The following is a 10,766-nucleotide window of genomic DNA, read 5'->3' as shown; positions in this document are numbered from 1 at the left end:
ACGCGTGTAGATGCGAGAATAAAAACAATTAAAAGAGCGATTCATAATAAGTTGCATTCCTCTGACGTTTTGGAACTGTCGTATGTGCATTTAGAGTTATATTTATTTTATGACTAATTCCCAGTCATGAAATAATTGTATGACGAATTCATATCCTGAATTTATGTTCTATTGGGGGAATGTAGAGCAAATACTACCTCTGAGTATGCACCTTGCCTTTTTCACATCATACACCCCAATCCCTCTCATCTCTCTCCATCCCCTCAGATCTGCCCTCTGCCCTGGCAATAGCTGTGACCTCACCATGACCTCAGGTGGCAAGGCAGGATGTCCAGCTCTGTCTGTCTCTCTTCACAATGCTCAAACCATCTTGTTTCTCTTCCTCTCCCATCTCTCCATACTTACTTAAACATAGTAGTGACTCCTGCTGCAGGCAGGCCATGAGGCAGGCAGGCCTTGGGGTGTCTTTCAATGTGGTGGGAGGTGGACCTTAATTGTTTATTTTGATATGTAAGAGTTTGTAATTTTGATGCAGTAGAAGCTATCAGTGATGTGTATGTCCTACTGTGTGCTGATTGTATTATCCAAGACATCTGGCTTTCCTTCGGGTTATAAAGTTATTTTCCTATGTGCTCCTGTAGAAACGTTAAATGTTAAGCTTTAATATCAACCTTATCACCCATCATGTGTTAATTCTTGCACATTTCCTGAGATGGGTAGGGCTCAGTGTGGGTCTCCCTCCTCAAGTGGATTGTCAGCTGATTCAAACCACAGGGGCAGTGAAGGCAGAGATGGCCAGAAGTGGGGTTCAAAGGCCCTGTGAGTACACACAGTGAGTGACCACACCAAGAACAGCAGTCAGTAGGCAGACCAACTTTACTTAGAGTGATTCATGGCTTATAAAGTTTTGGGGGGCTGAGGATAGAAACACCCAGGATGGGCAAAGTTCATTTGCTGGGGAAGCATTTCAGGAATCTCAGGGGCTGGCTGAACAGGTATTATCAGGAGGAAAAGAAATTGGTCCGGTAATCTAATTGAGGCTAGGTGACATTCTTCAGGTAGAGGCACATGGGATGGGGCAGGTTAGAATTCCCCAGACAAGGTCAGAGAAGGAGAAGCCCCACTAATGAAGAGAGTCTTCCATATTGCACTAAGCACAGAAGCTATCCTGCTGTGATGAACTTCAACTTTAGTTGCCAGAATATTTCCTCAACTCAGTATCACAGAATGCCTTTAAGATATCAAATTGTCCTAGTACAGGTAGTGGATGGTTATTTATGACCCCCCCCAATACTTTCATTTGTAGAAAATAAATTAAGAATTAAAATGTTGGGCAGTATCTGACCTCCCTGTTCCATACCATTCGTCTATTCTTTTAAGCTACTGGTTCTCAAGCGAAGGAGAGTCAGGCAGGGCATAGGTATAATCATCACCTAGTGGGGTAGAGTGGGAGGATCACGGAATCCATCATGCAGAAGTCAGCAATGGCACCAGGTAGTCTATCTGCACAAGGAGACAGTGCTATGCCTGAGAATCCTTGCTCATAGCGACAGCAACGCCATCTTTAATTCTCCTGGTTGTGCACAGCAGTCTCTGCGGGTCAGCAGGACAAGTCCTCCAACTCTGACCTTAGCTTGCTAGATCATTTCCTCCTAGACTATAGCATTCTCATAAAAGCTTAAAGATGGCTGTCAGAATTGACATTTTATTAGGTGTTTCGCTAAATGAATCGACTGAGTTGGGAGAATTGGCATCTTAGCATTCCTTAGGTGCGGAACGGTTTCTAATATATTTAAATCTTTAATTTCTCCAAGTAGCGTTTGGTGGTTTCCCACGCAGAAGACCTGAAATCCTCTCATTTGATTTGGGAATCCTCCTGGGGTTTGACGTTTGGGTACCAAGATACTCTCTGCATCTATGGTATTTTTATACCAGGTTCCACAGTTGCTACTGTGGAAAACAGTTGACTCCGTGCACTGATTTTCTATGCTTTATTCTTGTGTTCTCTGCGGTGAGTTTTTGTGATTCCTTGATATTTTCTGCATACTCAGTCAGTCCATTGAAGCATGATGTGGTCTACATGAGACATGTCCCACCTCATGCATTCGAAGACTTGGTTGGGAAAGTTTTTAAACATTTAGGAGGAGGAGCCTTGCTAGAGGAAGTACGTCACTGGGGGCTGGCTTTGAGGTTTTGTAGCCCCCAGTCTTTCCCTCCCTCCTTCTCCCTCTCTCCCATTTCTCCCTCTCTCCTTCCCTATCTTCCTCCCTCCCACCTCCCCTTAGATGAGAAGCAATCAGACTCCCAGTTTCCACATTCTTTCCCTGCTGTAGTCCTCCTCGTGGCGATGGACACTACCTCCCTGTGACTGTAAGCTAAAATACACCGTGCCTACTTTAGTTGATTTGGACAATGGTATTTCATCACAGCAACAAAAGGTAACAAGTGCACAGCATTTCTTCTTCCCCTAAACGGGAATCTTTAAAGTCTCCCAAGTCTTTTTCCCTGGCTGTCCCACAGCACGGATGTATACAGAAGGCACATGTCCCCTTCCGTGTCCGCAGGAGAATGGGGATCGTATACTCATGCTTTGTCAAACCGAGAGAGTATTTTTCTATTGCTACTTTTTCTGAAAGTATTCAGCATAAGTTGACAGAGTCTTGCCCTGATTTGTGGCACTGCTTGCTGGTATCTCCAGATTTCTAGAATCAGTTTGGAAACATTGTAAATGTTTTGTTGTCTGTTCCTGGGGAGTTAAACGCTGTCTTCCTCTCCTTTTCTGCTGTCTCTGACAAGTCTGCTTTTCACAGCCATTCCTCCCTTCTAACACAGCTTGTGAAGTATCTCCTCTGTTTCTCAGAGTTTGATAATGTTTACCAAGAGTATGAGAGTTTTATTTTTTCCTTGTACACCTGTGGTTGGCATATTTGATCATGAAGAACAATCTCATGTAAGTAAATGTATTTTTTGAGCATCTATAAATTCAACTAGGCTTTTCAACTATGTGTCTGGGACAGAGACTTGTTATGTAGACAGCATAGGCTAATCTTGAACTTGGTATGAAGCCCAGGCTGGCCTTGAACTATTGGCAATCTTCCTGCACAGGTGTATAACACCACACATGGCTTCAAATGGAATTATATTTTAAGTAGAAATGTATTGGTCTTATACTTATTTTCAAGGCTTTATTTATAGATTTTGCTAATTTTATATATAATTTTAGGTAGTTTATTGATGCATGATGCCTGACTTGTTACTTTTGTTACTCATGTACACCTCAGTGTTGTCTTTTTTTACATTAAATTGTCTTCTTGGATGTTTGGTTTTAAACATTTTTCTCTAATCAAGCATTGTAACCTGTAAGCTTCCATTGGCCTACCTTAAGTGGGTCCGTCTGACTCTGATACATTGTGTTTCGGTTGTCATTCTGTTTTAGTGGCTCTTATTAACAGACATGGATTTCTTCATGGAATTATTTGTATATATTTCACCAAAGTTCCAAATATTTTGAGTATTTTTATTTCCTGAACTTGGACTTAGATCTTGGAATTCAATCTCAATATATAAACTTGGAATTAAATCTCTTTTTTATATATTTTTATGGTATTTTCCTCATTTACATTTCCAATGCTATCCCAAAAGTCCCCCATACCCTCCTACCCACTCCCCTACCCACCCACTCCCACTTTTTGGCCCTGGTGTTCCCCTGTACTGGGGCATATAAAGTTTTCAAGTCCAATGGGCCTCTCTTTCCAGTGATGGCCGAGTAGGCCATCTTTTGATACACATGCAGCTAGAGTCAAGAGCTCCGGGATACTGGTTAGTTCATAATGTTGTTGTACCTATAGGATTGCAGACCCCTTTAGCTCCTTGGGTACTTTCTCTAGCTCCACCATTGGGGCCCCTGTGTTCCAACCAATAGCTGACTGTGAGCATACACTTCTGTGTTTGCTAGGCCACGGCATAGTCTCAGAAGAGACAGCTATATCTGGGTCCTTTCAGCAAAATCTTGCTTGTATATGCATTGGTGTCAGCGTTTGGAAACAGATTATGAGATGGAACCCTGGACATGGCAGGCTCTAGATGGTCCATCCTTTCGACACAGCTCCAAACTTTGTCTCTGTAACTCCTTCCATGGGTGTTTTGCTCCCAATTCTAAGAAGGGGCAAAGTGTCCACACTTTGGTCTTTGTTCTTCTTGAGTTTCATACGTTTAGCAAATTGTATCTTATATCTTGGGTATCCTAAGTTTCTGGGCTAATATCCACTTATCAGTGAGTACATATTGTGTGAGTTCCTTTGTGATTGGGTTACCTCACTCAGGATGATACCCTCCAAGTCCATCCATTTGCCTAGGAATTTCATAAATTCATTCTTTTTTATAGCTGAGTAGTACTCCATTGTGTAAATATATCACATTTTCTGTATACACTCCTCTGTTGAGGGGCATCTGGGTTTTTTCCAGCTTCTGGCTATTATAAATAAGACTGCTATGAACATAGTGGAGCATGTGTCCTTCTTACCGGTTGGAACATCTTCTGGATATATGCCCAGGAGAGGTATTGCTGGATCCTCCGGTAGCACTATGTCCAGTTTTCTGAGGAACCGCCAGACTGATTTCCAGAGTGGTTGTACAAGCTTGCAATCCCACCAACAATAAAGGAGTATTCCTCTTTCTCCACATCCTCGCCAGCATCTGCTGTCACCTGAATTTTTGATCTTAGCCATTCTGACTGGTGTGAGGTGGAATCTCAGGGTTGTTTTGATTTGCATTTCCCTGATGATTAAGGACGCTGAACATTTTTTCAGGTGCTTCTCTGCCATTCGGTATTCCTCAGGTGAGAATTCTTTGTTCAGATCTGAGCCCCATTTTTTAATGGGGTTATTTTGATTTTCTGGAGTCCACCTTCTTGAGTTCTTTATATATATTGGATATTAGTCTCCTATCTGATTTAGGATAGGTAAAGATCCTTTCACAATCTGTTGGTGGTCTCTTTGTCTTATTGACGGTGTCTTTTGCTTTGCAGAAGCTTTACAGTGTCATGAGGTCCCATTTGTCAATTCTCCATCTTACAGCACAAGCCATTGCTATTCTATTCAGGAATTTTCCCCCTGTGCCCATCTCTTCAAGAGTTTTCCCTACTTTCTCCTCAATAAGTTTCAGTGTCTCTGGTTTTATGTGGAGTTCCTTGATCCACTTAGATTTGACCTTAGTACAAGGAGATAGGAATGGATCAATTCGCATTCTTCTACATGATAACCACCAGTTGTGCCAGCACCATTTGTTGAAGATGCTGTCTTTTTTCCACTGGATGGTTTTATCTCCCTTGTCAAAGATCAAGTGACCATAGGTGTGTGGGTTCATTTCTGGGTCTTCAATTCTGTTCCATTGGTCTACTTGTCCTTCGCTATACCAGTACCATGCAGTTTTTATCACAATTGCTCTGTAGTAAAGCTTTAGGTCAGGCATGGTGATTCCACCAGAGGTTCTTTTATCCTTGAGAAGAATTTTTGCTATCCTAGGTTTTTTGTTATTGCAGATGAATTTGCCGATTGCCCTTTCTAATTCATTGAAGAATTGAATTGGAATTTTGATGGGGATTGCATTGAATCTGTAGATTGCTTTTGGCAAGATAGCCATTTTTACTATATTGATCCTGCCAATCCATGAGCATGGGTAATCTTTCCATCTTCTGAGATCTTCTGTAATTTCTTTCTTCAGAGACTTGAAGTTCTTATCATACAGATCTTTCACTTTCTTAGTTAGAGTCACACCAAGGTATTTTAAATTATTTGTAACTATTGAGAAGGGTGTTGTTTCCCTAATTTCTTTCTCAGCCTGTTTATTCTGTGTAGAGAAAAGCCATTGACTTGTTTGAGTTAATTTTATATCCAGCTACTTCACCGAAGCTGTTTATCAGGTTTAGGAGTTCTCTGGTGGAATTTTTAGGGTCACTTATATATATACTAACATATCATCTGCAAAAAGTAATATTTTGACTTCATCTTTTCCAATTTGTATCCCCTTGATCTCCTTTTGTTGTGGAATTGCTCTGGCTAGGACTTCAAGTACTATATTAAATAGGTAGGGAGAAAGTGGGCAGCCTTGACTAGTCCCTGATTTTAGTGGGATTGCTTCCATCTTCTCACCATTTACTTTGATGTTGGCTACTGGTTTGCTGTAGATTGCTTTTATCATGGTTATGTATGGGCCTTGAATTCCTGCTCTTTCCAAGACTTTTATCATGAATGGGTGTTGGATTTTGTCAGATGCTTTTTCTACATCTAACGAGATGATCATGTGGTTTTTGTCTTTGAGTTTGTTTATATACTGGATTACGTTGATGGATTTCCGTATATTGAACCATCCCTGCATCCCTGGGATGACACCTACTTGGTCAGGATGGATTATTGTTTTGATGTGTTCTTGGATTTGGTTAGCGAGAACTTTATTGAGGAATTTTGCATCGATATTCATAAGGGAAATTGGTCTGAAGTTCTCTATCTTTGTTGGGTCTTTTTGTGATTTAGGTATCAGAGTAATTGTGGCTTCATAGAATGATTTGGGTAGAGTACCTTCTACTTCTATTTTGTGGAATAGTTTGTGAAGAACCGGGATTAGATTTTCTTTGAAGATCTGATAGAACTCTGCACTAAACCCATCTGGTCCTGAGCTTTTTTGGGTTGGGAGACTATTAATGACTGCTTCTATTTCTTTAGGGGATATAGGACTGTCTAGATCATTAACCTGATCTTGATTTAACTTTGGTACCTGGTATCTGTCTAGAAACTTGTCCATTTCATCCAGGTTTTCCAGTTTTGTTGAGTATAGCCTTTTGTAGAAGGATCTGATGGTGTTTTGGATTTCTTCAGGATCTGTTGTTATGTCTCCCTTTTCATTTCTGATTTTGTTAATTAGAATGTTTTCCCTGTGCCCTCTAGTGAGTCTGGCTAAGAGTTTGTCTATCTTGTTGATTTTCTCAAAGAACCACCTCCTTGTTTGGTTGATTCTTTGAATAGTTCTTGTTTCCACTTGGTTGATTTCGCCCCTGAGTTTGATTATTTCCTGCCATCTACTCCTCTTGGGTGAATTTGTTTCCTTTTGTTCTAGAGCTTTTAGGTGTGTTGCCAAGCTGCTAATGTGTGCTCTCTCTAGTTTATTTTTGGAGGCACTCAGAGCTATGAGTTTTCCTCTTAGAAATGCTTTCTTTGTGTCTCATAGTTTGGGTATGATGTGGCTTCATTTTCATTAATCTCCAAAAAGTCCTTAATTTCTTTCTTTATTCCTTCCTTGACCAAGGTATCATTGAGGAGAGTGTTGTTCAGTTTCCACATGAATGTTGGTTTTCTATTATTTATTTTGTTATTGAAGATCAGCCTTAGTCCATGGTGATCTAATAGTAGAATGCATGGGACGATTTCAATAATTTTTATCTGTTGAGGCTTCTTTTGTGTCCAATTATGTGGTCAATTTTGGGGAAGGTACCATGAGGTACTGAGAAGAAGGTATATCCTTTTGTTTTAGGATAAAATGTTCTGTAGATATCTGTTAAGTCCATTTGTTTCATAACTTCTGTTAGTTTCACTGTGTCCCTGTTTAGTTTCTGTTTCCATGATCTGTCCATTGATGAAAGTGGTGTGTTGAAGTCTCCCACTATTATTGTGTGAGGTGCAATGTGTGTTTTGAGCTTTACTAAAGTTTCTTTAATGAATGTGGTTGCCCTTGTATTTGGAGCATAGATATTCAGAATTGAGAGTTCCTCTTGGAAGATTTTACCTTTGATGAGTATGAAGTGCCCCTCCTTGTCTTTTTTGATGACCGTGGGTTGGAAGTTGATTTTATTAGACATTAGAATGGCTACTCCAGCTTGTTTCTTCAGACCATTTGCTTGGAAAATTGTTTTCCAGCCTTTCATTCTGAGGTAGTGTCTATCTTTTTCACTGCGATGGGTTTCCTGTAAACTTTCATTGAAAGTTTGGCTGGGTTTAGTATCCTGGGTTGGCATTTGTGTTCTCTTAGTGTCTGTATAACATCTGTCCAAGCTCTTTTTGCTTTCATAGTCTCTGGTGAAAAATCTGGTGTAATTCTGATAGGCCTGCCTTTATATGTTACTTGACCCTTTTCCCTTACTGCTTTTAATATTCTATCTTTATTTAGTGCATTTGTTGTTCTGATTATTATGTGTCAGGAGGAATTTCTTTTCTGGTCCAGTCTATTTGGGGTTCTGTAGGCTTCTTGTATGTTCATGGCCATCCCTTTCTTTAGGTTTGGAAAGTTTTCTTCTATAATTTTGTTGAAGATATTTACCGGTCCTTTGAGTTAAAAATCTTCATTCTCATCTACTCCTATTATCCGTAGGTTTGGTCTTCTCATTGTGTCCTCGATTTCCTGGATGTTTTGAGTTAGGATCTTTTTGCGTTTTGCATTTTCTTTGACTGTTGTGCCCATGTTCTCTATGGAATCTTCTGCACCTGAGATTCTCTCTTCCATCTCTTGTATTCTGTTGCTGATGCTCACATCTATGGTTCCAGATTTCTTTCCTAGGGTTTCTATCTCCAGCGTTGCCTCACTTTGGGTTTTCTTTATTGTGTCTACTTCCCTTTTTATGTCTTGGATGGTTTTATTCAATTCCATCACCTGTTTGGTCATGTTTTCCTGTAATTCTTTAAGGGATTTTTGTGCTTCCTCTTTAAAATCTCCTACCAGTTTAGCAGTGTTCTCCTGTATTTCTTTGAGTGAGTTATTAAGGTCCTTCTTGATGTCCTCTACCATCATCATGAGATATTCTTTTAGATCCAGGTCTAGCTTTTCGGGTGTATTCGGCTGGACTGGGCGAGGTGGGAGTGCGGGAGTGCTGGGTTCTGGTGATGGTGAGTGGTCTTGGTTTCTGTTAGTAAGATTTTTATTTTTACTTTTCGCCATCTGATAATCTCTGGAGTTAGTTGATTTAGTTGTCTCTGGTTAGAGCTTGTTCCTCAGGTGATTCTGTTAGCCTCTATCAGCAGACCTGGGAGACTAGATCTCTCCTCTGAGTTTCAGTGGTCAGAGCACTCTCTACAGGCAAGCTCTCCTCTTACAGGGAAGGTGCACAGATATCTGGCATTAGGACCTCCCTCCTGGCCAAAGACGAAGGCCCAAAACAGGACCTGTCCCGAGGCTGAGTTGTTTGGCCTGTCCCAGAAGCTGTTAGCTTCTGTATTCTACACTCTCACCTGTGCAGAATACTCTCAGAGGAGTCCTGGAACCATGATGTCTGCAGCCGATGCTCAGGCCAAGCACTCCCCGCCCAGGCGGACCCCTATCCTCTAGCCTGGAAAGTGGCCAGATGTCCGGGCCCCGAAAAGGGGGCTGCTTTAGAAGCTCTGTGGCTCCCGTCTGTCCCAGCAGCTGTTAGCTTCTGTATTCCGCACTCTCACCTGTGCAGAATACTCTCGGCAGGGTCCCAGAACCAAGATGTTTGCTGCTGATGCTCAGGCAAAGGGCTCCCGGGCCAGGTAGAATTAAATCTCTATGGGCCAACACATAATTCTTTCCTTTTCATATTTTGAGACTTGCTTATGGCCAGGGTTGGCCTCACTTGATGAGGAGCCCACATGCTCTGAGAAAGCACAGTCTTACAGTGTCATGGGAGCGATGCCCCAGCACTTCCTGTTACATCGACTTGGTTGGTAATATTGTTCAAATGGCAAGGAACCTTTCTAACATCCTAGCTATTATTCTTTCAATAGCTGTGGTAGGGTTGTTAAAATCCACAGTAGCACAATACTACCCCTAGATTTTCTTTCTTCTTCTTCTTCTTTTTTTTAATATTAGTAAATCGTTTTGAAATGAATCCTGTCTAGGTACCTACCAACACATTATGAAAATGTGGTACACGTACACAACAGAATTTTATTCATCCATAAAAAATGAAATCATAACATTTACAGGAAGATGTATGAATGAAAATTTATTGTCCCAGACCCAGAAAAACCAATAGCATGTTTTCTCTCATATCAAGATTCTATATTTTAATATACTTATATAAAAATATATAATTTATATATTACACATTATATATTATACATTACACATTAAACATCATAAATTATATATTCTACAATTGGTTATATAGAAATAATATATATTATATAGTACATGTTATATATCATATATTATATATTTTATATGGGGAATAGGTAAGAAACTAGAGAGGAATACAGGAGGAGAAAGAGGTTATTAAGGATGGCTGGGGTAGGGAAGGGTGACAGCATACATGTGACATGGAGAAGTGCCACAGACCGGCCCCAGTCAGCCTTTGCCTGCAGGTTTTTGGGCCTGTCACGTGGGTCACTACTGGAGTGGATGTAGCAGAGAAGGAGGTTGTTGGCAGGAAGGCAGGGATCCAGAGGAAAGAGGGAGACTGTGGGAGGGAAGTTGGGAAATGGATCAACCACAGCAAGGAGAATGCGTGAGAGGCTCATGGTAAAGCCCATTGTATTGTACAAGATGCCGAGATTTTGTGGCATGCTAATATGACAAATGTCTATGGAGTAAATAATATTCCTTGGTGTGTCACATGTCAAAATAATAAATTTTAGAAATAGACAATCAAATGTTATACGATTAGATCTCAAACCCAGCCCCCCTCTCCTCACTTGGCTTCAGTTCCCTCTGGACTCTCCAGATGTCTCTGCCTTTCCCTTTTATCTGAAATAAACTTTTTCCTTCACCACACCTGGACGCAGCCACGTCTTTCCTTTTTATTTCTTTTCTCATCCATAGAA

The sequence above is a fragment of the Mus musculus genome, chromosome 18, assembly GCF_000001635.26.
Source record: "Mus musculus strain C57BL/6J chromosome 18, GRCm38.p6 C57BL/6J".
In the NCBI taxonomy this organism is placed as follows: Eukaryota; Metazoa; Chordata; class Mammalia; order Rodentia; family Muridae; genus Mus; species Mus musculus.
The sequence above is the reverse complement of the archived record's forward strand: the minus strand, read 5'-3'. Positions refer to the sequence as shown.